We start from the raw sequence: 17,423 nt of genomic DNA, 5'->3' as shown, positions 1-17,423 counted from the left end.
CCTGGACGGAGATCAAACCAATTCCCAAGTATGGTTGCTCAATATGGATTCTATTTCACTATTGACAGCTTCTTTCCAATATTGTGCATCTGAGGAAGACATTGCTTCCTTGAAGGTACGAGGCTCATTTTCTAACAGAAAAGTCAGAAAATCTGGACCGAATGAAGTAGATGTCCGTTGACGTTTACTTCTTCTCGGATTTTCCTCGTTAGGCATACCATCTGTTATTTCCTCCCGAGGTCGTTTTGACTTTTGGTATGTCACTTCACTTTCCTTTTTATACGGATAAATAGTTTCAAAGAATTCAGCATTATCTGATTCTATTATCGTATTAACGTGAATCTCCAGATTTTCTGACTTATGAACCAGAAAACGATATGCCTTGCTATTGGTTACATATCCAATGAATACACAATCAACCGTTTTTGGACCTATCTTAACCCTTTTAGGCTTAGGAACTTGTACCTTAGCTAGACACCCCCACACTTTGAAGTATTTCAAGCTGGGCTTCCTTCCTTTCCACTTTTCATAAGGAATGGACTGTGTTTTACTATGAGGTACACGGTTGATTATTCGGTTAGCTGTAAGTATAGCTTCCCCCCACAAGTTTTGTGGTAAGCCAGAACCTATCAGCAACGCATTCGATTCTTTCTCTCCGCAATTCCGTTAGATTGTGGAGAGTAAGGGGCAGTTGTTTGGTGAATAATGTCATTTTTCAAACATATTTCTTCAAAAGGAGATTCATATTCGCCACCCCTATCACTTCTTATCATTCTTTGGTGCACGACAATCCACGGCCTTATGCCCAGATTTTCCACAGTTGTGGCAATTACCCTTGAACTTCTTCTTGCTTGGGTAGTTCTTTGGTCCAGAAGCCTTCTTTCTCTTCTTGGTTTGTGGCGCCTCCTCAACAATGTTAGCCCCCATTATTGTCGAGTTCCCACGTGACTTCTTTTCAGCATTTTTGTTGTCTTCTTCTATCCTCAAACGCACAATCAAGTCTTCAAGTGTCATCTCCTTCCGCTTGTGTTTTAGATAGTTCTTAAAATCTTTCCACAATGGAGGTAATTTCTCAATGAAAGAGGCGACTTGAAAGGCCTCATTTATGACCATACCTTCAGCAAGGAGGTCATGTACAATGACTTGTAGTTCTTGAACTTGAGTTATGACCGACCTAGTGTCAATCATCTTGAAATCCAAGAACCTTGCAGCCACGAACTTCTTAAGTCCGGCATCCTCAGTCTTGTACTTCTTCTCAAGCGCATTCCATAACGCTTTTGAAGTTTCCATGACACTATAGACATTGTACAAGCCATCTTCCAAACAACTCAAAATGTAGTTTTTGCACAAGAAATCAGAATGTTTCCATGCTTCAGTTACAACAAGTCGTTCATCATCCGGAGTACTTTCTGCCAAGACCGGAGGATCCTTCTTGATGAAACGTTGCAAACTCAACATAGTAAGATAGAAGAGCATCTTCATTTGCCAACGTTTGAAGTTAATACCGGAAAACTTTCCGGGTTTTTCTGCTGGTGCCATAGCATGAGCAGGAGTAGAACGGCTTGACGAGGCAGCAACACTCGTAACAATAGCTCTCGTTCCCACAACATTTCCATTAGTTTGGTTTTCGTTCGTCATCTTTTGAATAGAGTTGAAAACAATACAGAACTTTGTTAAATCAGTGAAGTTTTGATATCTTCAAACTAAATATCAAACCAAACATACAACACGTAACAATGGTGAAGTTTTTATATACTTCAAACCCGTACGTTTATTATTCCGGCAAAGTTTTTATGTACTTTAAACCGGACAGAAAGAATTATTGGAGTAGAAAGCAACAAGGCTTTAGTCTCCAAAACAGTATACAAAATATGAATAACAGTTTAATATATGTTTCAACACAGAAACGTTAGTATTTAAGAATTCCTTAAGCTTGTGAGCGTTACTGTGTTAAAACACAAAATCAGGAAAACAAAACTGTTAGAAGAATTAAAGAAATCTGGAAAAATAGTAGAGTTTAAGAAATATTCCGAGTCCACAATTTGCTTGTGTATCCTTAAGGAATTTTAACCCCCTCACACGTTGCCAAGGTAATGGATTAAATCCTCCCAGGATAAAACGGAATAAACCTTCCTGCAACAGTGGCAATACAAACTGCAGGATACCAACGAACTTAAAGAACGGAGCAAAATCACACTTACGAATTTGATAGAGAGAGACTGCGAATTAGGATGCAGTATATTCAGAAAGAAAGAAGTTCTGGAGTGTTTTTCGTATCTAGAAAATGGAGCCTTGCCTCAGAATTTATAGGCAATTATCAGAAGAGGTGTCTGAAAAAGGTGCCTTTTCAGAAGAATACGCTGCCTGCGCGGTTCTACCGCGGTCGCGGCAGAACCGCGGTCAGAGGAGCCTTCTGAACCTGCCTGCAGAACCGCGGTCAGAGGGGCTTTCTGAACCTTCAGCAGCAGGGTTCTGGCGTATTTTCAGCAGTGATTTGGCATTTAATTAATTATTAAATAATTAAATAAATTTTGTCCAAAAAATAATCTTATCGATCGATCATTTGACAAATCCAAATCCAAATCCAAAGCCAAAGCCGTAGCCGAGCCGAGCGAGCGACAACGACGGCGCGAGGGTTCATTCTCTTCAACTCCTTTTATGAGCTTTAAGAAGTGATTCTATATATAAGCACACAAATGTGGTTGTCCCTCACCAATGAGGGACAAAGTGCAAGACAAAAGTTCACTTCTTCAAATTTTCAATTTCCCTCCATTTTATTTCCCTCCATTTCCAATTCACACTTCTTCTACTTTAAAGCCCAATGGCTTAAAGTCCAACAATATATACATATTATATACACATATATATACATATATATACATATATAGTTATTTTACTAAATTGGTAATTTATTAATAATTCATATGTCAATTTAACAGTATTAAGTAGTGAATAATACAATTAGATAATCAAGGATATCTATATAGAATAGGAGAAGCAAACGCATTACATTATAATTAATATTCCATCAAATTATCCGCGCTTTGCGGGGTTCTAGTTCTAATAATAATAATAATAATAATAATAATAATAATAATAATAATAATAATAATAATAATAATAATAATAATAATAATAATAACAATATTAATAATAATAATAATAATAATAGTAATAATACATAACGCTTCAGTGGGTTATATGCCTCATGTTAAGCACGGTTTGCTTGACCAAACACGTACGACAAAGAAAAAAAGTTGACTTCATGGATTGGATTACAACATTTAATTTCCTTGGATTATATGATTAAAGCACATATATTTTGAAGATTGCTGATTGATGTAAAATTAATACACTATTTATCATCTCCTATTCCTCATTCAATCCTCGTGTATGATTATTCAATTTCAACTAATTTATTTCTCTTTTGATTATGTTAAATAAAATAAAAAATTACTTGCATCAGATATTTATATCAATTTAGTAGATGTATGATATTTATTTGTACATAAACTCTCACTTAACCATAGTTGATTAGTATATACTTTGATTTCGAAGTGCGAATACATTTTTACGAATTGAATGAGCAGATATTATAATAACGTCCAAATTGGAGGTCACGGGTTCGATTCGTGGAAACAGCCTCTTGCAAAATAATACAGAGTAAGGTTGCGTACAATAAATTCTTATAATCTGACCCTTTCACGAACCCTGCGTATAGCGAAAACTTAGTACATCAAACTACCCTTTCTTTTTATCACTCTTTACATCATCAATGTCATAGTCCCATAAAATATTTACTCCAAATAGGAGCACAGACACACTAACATTGGGATAAAATGTTTAAAACAAATCACATCTAATTTCTAAACTGAAATCAACGTTTCTTGTTGTCAATTACCATGAATTTCTCTTCCTTCTTGTAAGAGTGACGGATATAATTTATTCATATATTTTTATATGTTAAATATTAAAGATTTTAAATAAAACATGAATAAATATATCATATTCTCCCATATTTTCTAACATACTTCGCAGGAGAAAGAGCATATGAAAATCGAAGAAAAGAAGCAAAAAAGAATGAGAATTGAGTAATCAATCGGGAATGAAGAAGCAAAAATAGCACCATAGTTGCGACAATGGCAATTGGAATTCATGAAGCAAATTACATAAGTTGCAACTAGCAAAGTATGGTTGAGACTATGGTTCTTCCTCCGTAGAATGAAACACATTTGGCAAAGTCATAGTTGCAACTACAATTTCCATAGTTGCAACTATGGAGAACCTTGGCAAGAAAACTCTATAAATAGAGTGTGAATTTTGAAGAGAAGGGATATAGAGTCTTGAACAGAGAAGAACTATTCTTGGTCTCTCTTTGTCTTTAGTATTTACTACTTGTTGTCTTTGTTTTAGAAGAATAATATTTCTTCATAAGTTCTTTATTCCTAAATTAGTTTTTCTTACTTCGCAATGGAGTAATCTTTTTTGTTGGGATAGTTGATGAAGCTTGATATATATATTATAATACTATCTCAGTTTTAATACATTTTTGGTTTGAAACTTTCTATTTATATTTTATGTTGTGCTATAATAATAGTTTTTAACTAATCATTGTTATCACTTCTATATATTTTATCTTTAAGTTACTCTCATATTAATTTTGTAATTCTCACGGAGCAAAATTAATATATAGTAACTATTGAATAAAATAGTGAAGTGAGAGCAATTATTAGTAAGCCATTATTAAAAGTTGATAATCTTGTTTGCCTCAATTTTAATTCTCACGGAGGAATTGTAGTCACAGGATTATTGATTTAGTAAAAATATTCTCACGAAGTTTTTACTATCTTTTAGCACAATTCAGACCAGAAGATATTTCGGTTTAACTGTCACCAGTTTTAACTCAATTAATTACATAACCTCACGGAGTGTTATTAGTTGATTAATTTTTGATGAGATAAGATATAATTGTATTAGCAATAAGCAATTATCCTTTAGAGAAATACATGTATAAAGTGAGATTTTACTATAATATATTATCAAGTGAATTCAATGATTCCTAACTCTTTTAAATTATAAATCTTCCGGAAGTAATTGGTTTTTATTTAAGTAATTAACAAGATTTAAACCTCACTCACTTTTCATCAATCTTTCTCTCAAATAGTAGTTGAAATATTAAGGGTTTGTAGCATAGATGTTCCAATCTCTGTGGGACGATATCATAAACTATACTAGAATTTGACAAAGCACGAACAGGAAAATCCTATACACATTGGCCTCGTCAAAGAGGTGCACCAATCTTTCTGAAAACTGCCTCTAAAAGTCAGATAGTTAACTAAAGGCACTAAGTTTAATTTAAAATATATTAAAAGACTCTTAAATTTATTTCGTAAAGTCCATGCGACAATGAGAAACAAAAGAAACTCAAACGACTTTGGTCTAGTGGTAAGAGCGCAACGCGTGATATTAGATTAGGGTGGTACAATATTGTCTCGATCTTTGTTGTAGACAAGAGCATGGTATTTAAGTTGAGAAGCATAGAAGGACGAGCCTATCATCCACCAATTTCGAACCTTATGCTACTTGCCATCAAAAATTTCTCGGTCATAAAGAAGAGATACAAAAGAACTTGTTTTCTAATGTATGAATCAAATATGGCAAAATAAAAGTAGTTAACTCAGCTAAACCGAGTTAAAATACGAAAATAAAATAATCGAAAGTATGAAAAAGAATATGAGTGTGCATAGAGGTGGAAAATTAGAACTAACGAAAAAGGTAAATATTTTTTTTTTAAATATATTGAGAGAGTAAAAATTGTTATTTACTCACTCATCTGTACAATAAAATGCTAAAAACTTAAAATCTTTTATTAATAGTAATTATATAAATTATGCATTACATATAATACTATAGTACTAAATATTTTTGGGTCTTTAATATTAGGGGCCTAACGCAATGGCATTCATTTGCCTTATCGTGCAGATGCTCCCAAGTTAACTGAAGATGACACGTGGGCAGAGGTGGAGCCAAGATTTGAAGTTTATGGGTTCAGGATCTAATTATTATTAAGTTACTGGATTGTAAATTATTAATAATTTTTACATGTTTAATGAATTTCATCAAATAAATATAGTGTTCGAATCAAAGCTACTGGGTTCGACCGAACCCGTAACTCGCTCTCTAGCTCCGCCCCTGCTTATGGGCATATACTTTCAGGGGCGGCTCAAGCACATATGTGATTTGAAGCTAAAGTTTAATATGGGGCATATTTTTAAAAAAAGATATATATATATATATATATATATATATATATATATATATATATATATATATGAAGTCAATTCTTCTAGTTTTTTGAGATACAAAATTGTTAATATTTTTTATCGACCTCTTCTAAAAATTCATTTTCAATTGATAATATAGCATTTAATCTTTCTTGAGACATTGTTGATCTTAGCTAAAAATTTATCAATTTTAATTTTGAAAAACTTATTTCTGTTGAACTGTTATAGGAACTGTTAACATAAATCTGTAAGCACTAAAATATTTGAAAAAAGTTGAATCAAGTATTTTTATTTGATTGAGTATATAGTATCGTTTACTTGTACTATTTTCCTCGTCAAATCAGTTATAATTCACACATTAGAAAAACTACTCATACAACCTATTTTTAAGTAAGTTACATGTATAACTAAAAAAAAACTNCCGGTGGAGCTGGTGAAAGCGGTGTCGGTGAGTATAATCGGCGGCTAAAAAGAGGCGTGATGATTTTGTCAAATGTTTGAGTTCTGATAGAGTTTTGCTAAGCTCGTCCATTGTGTCCCCCATCTGTTCGATACAATCACTCAATGCCCCTTTTTCTCTTTTGCTTTGAACTTTCAACTCGGAGAGGAAATCTGACGCTTTTTGGGCTCGAGAAAGGCTTACTTTTACGGCGGCTTGAGCTAAGTCTTGAGGTGTGTGGATTGCTGAGCCTGAGTAGGAGGAAAGTGTTCTGACGCAAATCGTCGGATAGCTGGCGTGCACACAAGATGTGTGGACTAGGTCAGTTGAAGAAGATGATGTGTTTGGTCTTTTTCCAGTTGTGAAATGGGAAAGATAGAGGAGAAGAAGAGCAAGAAGTAGAGTTCTGATCAAAGGCATTTTTGTTGTCATTTCTTAGCTTACTACACGAAGGATCCTTGATTTTTCTTGTGATAAATTTGTGATGGTTTTTGAGTGGAAGTGTGCTGTAGTATAAGGTTGTTGGTAGGGGGCATGCTCCCAGTGGGTTTTTGCAGCCATGGCGTTGTTGGATTCTCTTTTTTTGCCTATGGTTAAACACAAATCTGAGCCTCAATTTTTTGTTACTCTCTCTGTTTCATTTTATGTACAATGAGGCTATGATAATTTTTTATTTTCTCTTCTGTGGAAGATGAATCAAACATATTTTACGTATTGAAGTATGTTTCTGAAAGTGATAATTGGAAACAAAATACATACTCAACAGACTATCACTATACAAAAAATATAAAAAATAGACTATGATATACAAAATATATACAAAATAGACTATCATTATACAAAAAATATACAACATACACTATAACTATACAATTTATATACAATAGATTGTCACTATACAAAATATATACAATATAGACTATCACTATACAAAATATATACAAAACAGACTGGCACTATACAAAAAATATACAAAACAGACTGTCACTATACAAAAAATATACAAATAGACTGTCACTATACAAAAAATATACAAAATAGACTGTCACTATACAAAAAATATACAAATAGACTGTCACTATACAAAAAATATACAAAATAGATTGTCATTATACAAAAAATATACAAAATAGAGTGTCACTATACAAAAATACATGATACACTCCAAATACACAGTGTGGACACATTACACATACAAAATTGTATATAATTTATATACACTATGTTTACATATTAGAAAATACACATTATATACAATTTTGATACATTGTTCAGAATACATTTGGGGTACATAAATATATACACTTTAGATACACAAGCACACTCGAGATAGGCTCGATATAAACCAAGGACACACTGTCGAACTTAGGATACTGTTCGCTCAAAAAATGTTACACATTTTATGAGTACAAAACAATATAAATAAATCCCAGGATAATCATAGCAAATCGTAATAATCCGTTGGACCAATTGAAAGACATGAAAGTAAGAACTCACGATTAGGGGGAGAAGCATTAGAAACCTTTATTGATAATATTTGTTTGGTCTGCCTCTCCATGGAGAGGTTCAGAGCCTTACAATGGTATTTTCTCTTCCCATAAGAGGGGTATCTTTTCTCGTTTCTCTCTCCTCTCACTAGCGGTCGAGAAGCAGCCCCCTTTTCTGGGGTTTCCTCTCTTGGTATTTATAGCTGTGAGCTTCGTGAGCTGGTGATAAGTGGCCGTAACCACGTTCAGATCTCGCCTTTTGTATTGGCGCGTAGGCCAGGGCCTTGTCAACCGATCTAGAGGCGGGTTGAACGTTGTCAATCCTGAGTGTTCGTGCCGTTAATTAATCATGAATTAACTTAAAACGGGACTAGCCTCGTTAGTTATCGTGGGATCAGATTTTAACCCATACAGTTAGTCCCTCCGCTTATTGAGGTCGTGTTTCGGCCGAGCTCGATGAGCGGACTACATCGATTGTGATTTGTAAACAACTCGAATAAGGGAGTCGAATTATTGGCGGCTGTGGCCTTAACCGTTTACACGTTGGAGATAGCTGTAGCCTTTCGTATATTGAGGATGGTCGTAGCCTTTTATGTATTGGAGATGGCTGTAGCCTTTTATATATTGAGGATGACCGTAGCCTTTTATATATTGGAGATGGCCATGGGGAATGAATATGCGCCGAGTACGTATTTGGTCGTCCAAAATTTTAACGGCGTTCGGCACATTCTTTCGGTGTTCATAGGTCGTAGCGATTGTTCTGACGGCGGTACGCTGGCGGATGGTCGAGAAGCCGCTTTATGGAGCTCGTCATAATAACGCTTGCTGCTACAAAACCGAACCGTTTTGCGGTTGGTCGTGCAGTTAATGATGGCTATTGGGCTTTGCAAAAGCCACTTATGTTGCCTATAAAGGTGGGTTGAGGCATTCATTTCTCATATCTTCATTGTTCAGTTGAGAGAGATTCTGAGGAAACTTTGTCTTCTCGCTAATTCATCTTTTCTTTTCTTTCCTTCGATTGTGATAACATTTGTTTTCAGTAGATTACCAATGGCTGGTAGTTCTTCCCATTGTGTTCTTTCGGTAGATTTTCCGGCAGCTGATGAACCATCTCCGGCGATGGGAGGTGTGGAACAGACGGAGTCCGGCGAAATTCCGTCGGTTGACGAGATGGTTCCTCGGCCCGGAGGTCCGGCGATTGATTTCACCGTTGACGGTGGAGAGGAACCTGTGGATGAAGCCCCTTTGATGGGGGAAATTGGGATGGCCGGATTGCGGGAACAGGGCGTTGTTCCTACCCATGCGGACATCGTTCTTGCTAGAAGCGAGGAGAGGGTCCACACCGACCGTAGGGGATACTGTGTTTTTTACGCCTATCCTTTCAGGTTGGGGTTCAAGATCCCGCTCCCATTGCTGGTGGTGGATTTTTGCCATTATTACGGGGTGTGCCCAGGTCAGCTCGCTCCTTCCCTCTACAAACTTTTGGCAATGTTTATCAAGTACGCGGAATTGGCTCGTAGGGAGGTTACGCTGCAGCATGTGCTGAGTCTCTACGCTCCTCAGAGAGTCCGTGGTACCATGATTCAGGCGTGCCCACGTGGGTCGAAGGGCCTGGTCATGAGATTGGATGACGAGGTCGAGCCCCGCCCTTTCGAGCACTTCTTTTATATCAGGACCAAGCACCTGGTGGCGGATGCTACTGGGTTCCCAGAGGCTTGGAACCGATGCACGTAGTTTTTTTATCGGTTGATCCTCTTTTCTTTCTCCTTTATGATTTTGCGCTTANACTAATTTAAGGAATCTTTTGAAGAATTAAACATATACAATCAGACCTTTCTATAACAACATCCTTATATAACATCACTTCACTATAAAAGTCAAGTTTTTTCGGAACCAAATGTCATGTTTTGTTGTAATAATGTTCTCAATAACAGCAATTCGCTATAACATCCAAAAATATCCAAAACAAACGATGATGTTACAAAGAGGTTTGACTGTAGTAACTTTTTGGCAGGCCTACGGCCCATAGAAAATGTTTACATAAGACTATCACTTGGCCCGTAGATCACGACACAAGGCTTGAATTCAGGAAAAAATAAAAAATAGCCAAATTTATAAGTGCTAATTGAAAAATAGTCACAGTTTCAAAAGTAATCAAAATTTAGTCATTTTTTCATGTAAAGATAAAATCTGAACAAAAACACCCTTAAAAATCTGGAAATGTTCCAGCATAATATGTTGGAGTCCAAATTTTTTACATATTAGCTTCCAGCATAATGTGCTGGAATTTCATAATGTGCTAGAGTTCCAACATAATATGCGGGAAGTTTGTATGTACGAGCTCCATAATTCAGCATATTATGATGTAACTTTTCGTGTGCTGGAGTTCTAACATAATATATGCTGGAAGCTTATACCCAGGAGCTCCATAATATTATGCTGGAACTTTCCGTGTTTCAGCAAAATAATGATTATTTTTCAATGACCTTACAAACACTGGTTACTTTTTAATTACCAGTCCGAAAACTGGCTAGTCCGTGTTGTTTTCACCAAAAGCAAGGGCGGAGCTATGAGCCCGCATGCGAGTTCGATCGAACCTAGTAACTTTTGCTCAAGCACTGTATTTGTGTTAAAGTATTCATTAAGTATATACAAATATTGAATCTAATTACAACGCAGTTATAATTAGCACTTGATGTCGCCGTTTTAACATTCAGAACTCATAAAGTTAAAATTATGGTTGCGCCTTTGACCAAAAGCTAACTAGAGAATAGTGAAGTTTCGTAGGATTTTTCTGAAGTTTCGTAGGGTCCATGTGCAGAAAGTCATTTTTCCTGAAACCTTCGTTCCCATCAAATTTTCGACCATTTTCATGAAGCGCACCACTAAGTTCAGCAAAAAATGGTGTGCATGTCCAGGAGTTACACAATACTAAAACAGACTGCAGTTGCTAATGTACACTTGGGTAATATATATGAACATAACACACTTGACTTTGTTCTAAAGGCATTTGTAGATTTATAAAAGAGTCCTAGGTATTACAATCCCAACCATGGAATAATGCACCTACATGCCTTCATCGACATTATATATTTTACCGGAAGGCCAATAGGTAACTCTCGGGAAGTTGGACTATCGGAACACATACTTCGTGACATGTCATCAACCGAAAGAGAAAGATATTATCTTTGACTATTGGATGTCGCTACACCTATATCTTACGCAATTTAACCATTTTTCCAGCATGACGTTGTTGTGTAGCATCGTTTAGAATTTAGTTTATGATGATACCTCTTTGTTATGATAAATTATAGGCCGAATACATCGCCATTAAATTGTCCTCACTTTCCACTATGACACTTAATCTTGAGTCTGTTCCATTTGAACTCTATAACAAGGTTATTACTGTGTCACTTAGTACAAAAAACACACGGGCTTTTATAAGTGACAAGAAACACACGGGTTTTTTGTGTCTAAGTGACACAGTAATAACCTTGTTATAGGGTTCAAATGGAACAAACTCAAAATTAAAGGTCATAGTGAAAAAAAAGGATAAGTTTAAGGGGCTGCCGTGCCGATGTATTCTGCCTAAATTATAAATATATTATAGTATTGAATAGGTACAATATGTATGACTGAAAAGGCTAAGAATTAAAGAATGCTAGCTACCCAGCTACGGAATACTATAATTTAACTAAGTCCAATGTGGAGCCTAAGCTTATAATAATATTATTAGAGAGAAGATCATTTATAGCCCATCGGCCCAAATATATATCACCCGGTAGCCCTAAAATTGCAATATTATTTTATAGCCCAAAAGCAATTCTAGTGGCTAGCCCAAAAGTAATTACGGTTTAATCTGCTATCCCTATCCCTATCCTTGCCCTGTTCTCTTCTATCATCTCGATCGGTTGCCTGTCTCTCTGTAATTAGCCATTGATTTCTCCATATACTGTAAGAACCCAAATAACATCCCTTTTTATCAATTTTATTAAAGGGTTGTTTAGTAGATTAAATAAGAATAGCATTAGTAACAACCCTTTCACTTTTCTTCTTCTTTTTCTTTCTTTAATGCTTTCGCCGGAGAATTCTATGTTTGCCGGTGGAGCTGGTGAAAGAGGTGTTGGTGAGTATAATCGGCGGCTAAAAGAGGCGATGATGATTTTGTCAAATGTTTGAGTTCTGATAGAGTTTTGCTAAGCTCGTTCATTGTGTTCCCCATCTGTTCGATACAATCACTCAATGCCCCTTTTTCTCTTTTGCTTTAAACTTTCAGCTCGGAGAGGAAATCAGACGCTTTTTGGGCTCGAGAAAGGCTTACTTTTACGGCGGCTTGAGCTAAGTCTTGAGGTGTGTGGATTGCTGAGCCTGAGTAGGAGGAAAGTGTTCTAACGCAAATCGTCGGATAGATGTGCGGAATAGGTCAGTTGAAGAAGATGATGTGTTTGGTCTTTTTCCAGTTGTGAAATGGGAAAGATAGAGGAGAAAAAGAGCAAGAAGTAGAGTTCTGATCAAAGGCATTTTTGTTGTCATTTCTTAGCTTACTACACGAAGGATCCTTGATTTTTCTTGTGATAAATTTGTGATGGTTTTTGAGTGGAAGTGTGTTGTAGTATAAGGTTGTTGGTAGGGGGCATGCTCCCAGTGGGTTTTTGCAGCCATGGCGTTGTTGGATTCTCTTTTTTTGCCTATGGTTAAACACAAATCTGAGCCTCAATTTGTTGTTACTCTCTCTGTTTCATTTTATGTACAATGAGGCTATGATAATTTTTTATTTTCTCTTCTGTGGAAGATGAATCAAATATATTTTACGTATTGAAGTATGTTTCTGAAAGTGATAATTGGAAACAAAATACATACTAAACAGACTATCACTATACAAAAAATATAAAAAATAGACTATGATTATACAAAATATATACAAAATAGACTGTCATTATACAAAAAATATACAACATAGACTATAACTATACAATTTATATACAATAGATTGTCACTATACAAAATATATACAAAATAGACTGTCACTATACAAAATATATACAAAATAGACTGTCACTATACAAAAAATATACAAAACAGCTGTCACTATACAAAAAATATACAAATAGACTGTCACTATACAAAAAATATACAAAATAGACTGTCACTATACAAAAAATATACAAAATAGACTGTCACTATACAAAATATATACAAAATAGATGTAACTATACAAAATATATACAAAAAAGACTATCACTATACAAAATACATGATACACTCCAAATACACTGTGTGGAGTTATTACACATACAAAATTGTATATAATTTATATACACTATGTTTACATATTAGAAAATACACATTATATACAATTTTGATACATTGTTCAGACAGATTATACATTCACGATACAAAATACATTTGGGGTACATAAATATATACACTTTAGATACACAAGCACACTCGAGATAGGCTCAATATACACCAAGGACACACTGTCGAACTTAGGATACAATATTTATACATTGCAAAAAGGGGTTGCTCTATTGCGCCAGGCAGGGGTCGAACCTACGACCTTCAGCTTAGGAAACATGCGCTCTATCCACTGAGCTACAGGCGCTTATGTTGTCATACTCATTCCTTTCGGCTACTATATGCAATACTTTTGGGCCGAAGGGCCATTTTTTGTAAGTAGGACAAAACATGGGCTATTAAAATTTTGAGGGGCTATAGAGGGTAGTTTTCTCATACTTTAGCTGTAATCTATAGCTTGCCATTAAACCTCGAATTTGTTTTAATAATTATAAATCCCGTAGTGTAGTGCAATTTTAAAAAAAAAAACAAATTGAGGTGTGTCATATCAAACAAGGCCTATAATTTATGGCCCTCATAAGACTAGATCAAGAAATCACACTTGAAGAAAGAGACTTGAGGCGTGCCATAGGCAAAATAAAACATTTATGGCCCTCACGAATGTTATAATTTAGATATTAAAAATGAACTTCGTAGTTTGCTTTAGGCGCATTAATTATATAATTACCACGGCTACTGCTAAAATCCGGGTGTACATTTCATGTGACCCGGTCCTAATTTCCAACAAGGTTAAATAAAACGTGTCGTGAATAACGGGTGCATTTCATGTAGCGTGGCTTGCGATGTGTTTTAACTAACCTTGAAATAATTCCTCAAATAAATAAAAGCGGTTTTAAATTTAAAAATTTCACATAGGTTAAAAGTGTTTTAAAATCAGATAATAGGCCAATATTAACAGTTTAAGCGACCATGCTCAAACCACAGAACCCGGGAATGCCTAACACCTTCTCCCGGGTTAATAAAATTCCTTACCCGGATTTCTGTGTTCGCAGACCATAATAAGAGTCAACTTTCCTCGATTCGGGATTTAAAATCGGTGACTTGGGATACCATAAATTATCCCAAGTGGCGACTCTGAATAAACAAAATAATCCCATTTCGATTCTCACTTAAATTGGACAAACTCCCTTATACCCTTCCGGGTGTAAGAAAAAGGAGGTGTGACCAGAGTTATCGCTTATGCTTCTCGTCAGTTGAATCCCAATGAGAAGAAATACCATGTTCGTGATTTGGAGTTGGCTGCCATTGTTCATGCGTTGAAGATTTGGAGGCATTATTTGTATAGTGTGTCGTGTGAGGTGTTTACTGATCATCGTAGCCTCCAGCACTTGACCAAGTAGAAGGATCTCAATTTGAGGCAGCGGAGATGGTTGGAGCTGCTAAAGGATTATAATATTAGCATCTTGTACCATCCAGGGAAGGCCAATGTGGTGTCCAATGCTTTGAGCCGGAAGGCAGTTGGTTTTGGAACCTTGGCATATATTCCTGTTGGGGAGAGATCTCTTGCAGTTGATGTTCAGGACTTGGCCAATCGGTTCGTGAGGTTGGATATTTCAGAGCCCAGACGGGTATTGGCTTGTGTGATTTCTCGGTCTTCCTTATTTGATTGCATCAAAGAGTGCCAGTATGATGATCCTCATTTGCTTGTCCTTAAGGACAGAGTTCAGCACGACGATGCCAGAGATGCGACTATTGGTGATGATGGGGTATTGAGGATGCAGGGTCGGATATGCGTGCCCAATGTGGAAGGTCTTCGGGAATTGATTCTAAAGGAGGATCATAGCTCGCGGTATTCTATTCGTTCGGGTGCCGCGAAGATGTATCAGGATCTGAGACAGCATTATTGGTGGAGGAGAATGAAGAAAGACATTGTGGGATTTGTAGCTCGGTGTCTCAATTGTCAGTGGGTGAAATATGAGCATCAGAGATCGGATGGTTTGCTTCAGCGGATGGACATCCAGAGTGGAAGTGGGAGTGGATCACCATGGACTTCGTAGTTGGGCTCCCACGGACTTTGAAGAAGTTCGATGCTATCTGGGTGATTGTAGATCGGCTGACCAATTCCGTGCACTTCATTCCTGTGTGTACTACCTATTCTTCAGAGCGGTTGGCAGAGATATATATTCGGGAGATTGTTCATTTGCATAGTGTCCCGGTTTCCATCATTTTAGATAGAGGTACTCAGTTTACTTCATAGTTTTTGAGGTCGGTACAGCGAGAGTTGGGTATTCAGGATGAGTTGAGCATAGCTTTTCACCCTTAGACGGACGGGCAGTCCGTGCGCACTATTCAAATATTGGAGGACATGTTACGTGCTTGTGTCATTGATTTTGGAGGGTCATGGGATCAATTTCTACCGCCCGTGGACTTTGCTTATAACAACAGTTACCAGTCGAGTATTCAGATGGCTCCATTTGAGGCTTTGTATGGGAGACGGTGTAGATATCCGGTCGGTTGGTTTGAGCCTGGTGAGGCTAGGCTATTGGGTACCGACTTGGTTCAGGATGCTTTAGACAAGGTGAAGGTGATTCAGGAGAGACTTCGTACAGCACAGTCGAGACAAAAGAGTTATGCTGACAGGAAGGTTCGTGATTTATCTTAAATGGTCGGGGAGAAGGTGCTACTAAAGGTTTCACCCATGAAGGGTGTTATGAGATTTGGGAAGAAAGGTAAATTCAGTCCTCGGTTCATTGGCCTTTTGAGGTACTTCGGAGGATTGGGGAGGTGGCTTATAAGCTCGCTTTTCCACCCAGCTTATCGAGTGTGCATCCAGTATTTCAAGTTTCTATGCACCAGAAGTATATTGGGGATCCGTCTCATGTTTTGGATTTCAGCACGGTTCAGATGGATGGTGATTTGACTTATGATGTGGATCCAGTGGATATTTTGGAGCGTCAGGTTCGAAAGTTGAGGTCAAAGGATATAGCTTTAGTAAAAGTGCAGTGGAGAGGTCGGCCCATGGAGGAGGCTACCTGGGAGACCGAGCGGGAGATACGAAGAGGATAACCTCACCTATTTGAGGCTTCAGGTATATTTCATGACCCCTTCGAGGATGAACGTTTGTTTAAGAAGGGAGGATCTAACGAACCGGCTGGTCATTTCATGTGTTACCGCTCCGTTTCCCCCATTTCTGCTTCTTATTGTCTTCTTCAGCTGTATTATATGTTATCGGGTTGGTTGGCTTGGGTTCGGAGAGGTTTTGGTAAGGTTTGAGACACTTAGTCTCTTTTTGAGTAAGCTTAAGTTGGAAAAGTCAACCGGATATTAACTTATGTGAAAAAGGGCTTGGATGTGAATTCCGATGGTTCGGATAGGTTCGGGAGAAAATAGAATTTTGGCAGTTTTTCGGTTGATAGGTGAGATTTTGATATATGAGTCGGAATGGAATTCCGAGAGTTGCAGTAGGTCCGTTGTGTCATTTAGGTTATGTGCAAAATTTCAGGTCATTCGGATATGGTTTGATAGAATTTTTTATCAAAAGCGGAATTCGAAAGATTTTTGGAGCCTTAGGCTTGAATCCGGCGTGATTTGGTTGATTCAATTTTGTTTGAGGTGTTTTGAGGATTGGTATAAGTTTGGATATTTGTATATGATTTGTTTGTGCTTTTGGTTGAGGTCCCGGGGGCCTCAGGGTGATTTCGGATAGTTGACGGAAAATTTTGAGTTGGGTTTGGCAGCTGAAGTTCTTCTATTGCTGTCATAACCGCACCTGCGGCTAGGGTACCGCAGGTGCGGACTCGCAGAAGCGGAGATGGAGCCGCAGATGCGGCCAAGAGGGAGGTCAGCTGGAACCGCAGAAGCGGCTACTGGAGCGCACTTGCGATAGCGCAGGTGCGGGCATTTAATCGCAGATAC

The 17,423-nt window shown here is 37.1% G+C and overlaps 1 non-coding gene across 1 annotated transcript; it reads right to left on the bottom strand.

Moving 5' to 3' along the window:
- On the bottom strand, window positions 13,743-13,815 carry TRNAR-CCU. The gene has a single exon. It is a non-coding gene; the product is annotated as a tRNA-Arg (tRNA).

Source organism: Nicotiana attenuata, chromosome 9, assembly GCF_001879085.1.
Source record: "Nicotiana attenuata strain UT chromosome 9, NIATTr2, whole genome shotgun sequence".
NCBI classification, from domain to species: Eukaryota; Viridiplantae; Streptophyta; class Magnoliopsida; order Solanales; family Solanaceae; genus Nicotiana; species Nicotiana attenuata.
The sequence above is the reverse complement of the archived record's forward strand: the minus strand, read 5'-3'. Positions and strand labels throughout refer to the sequence as shown.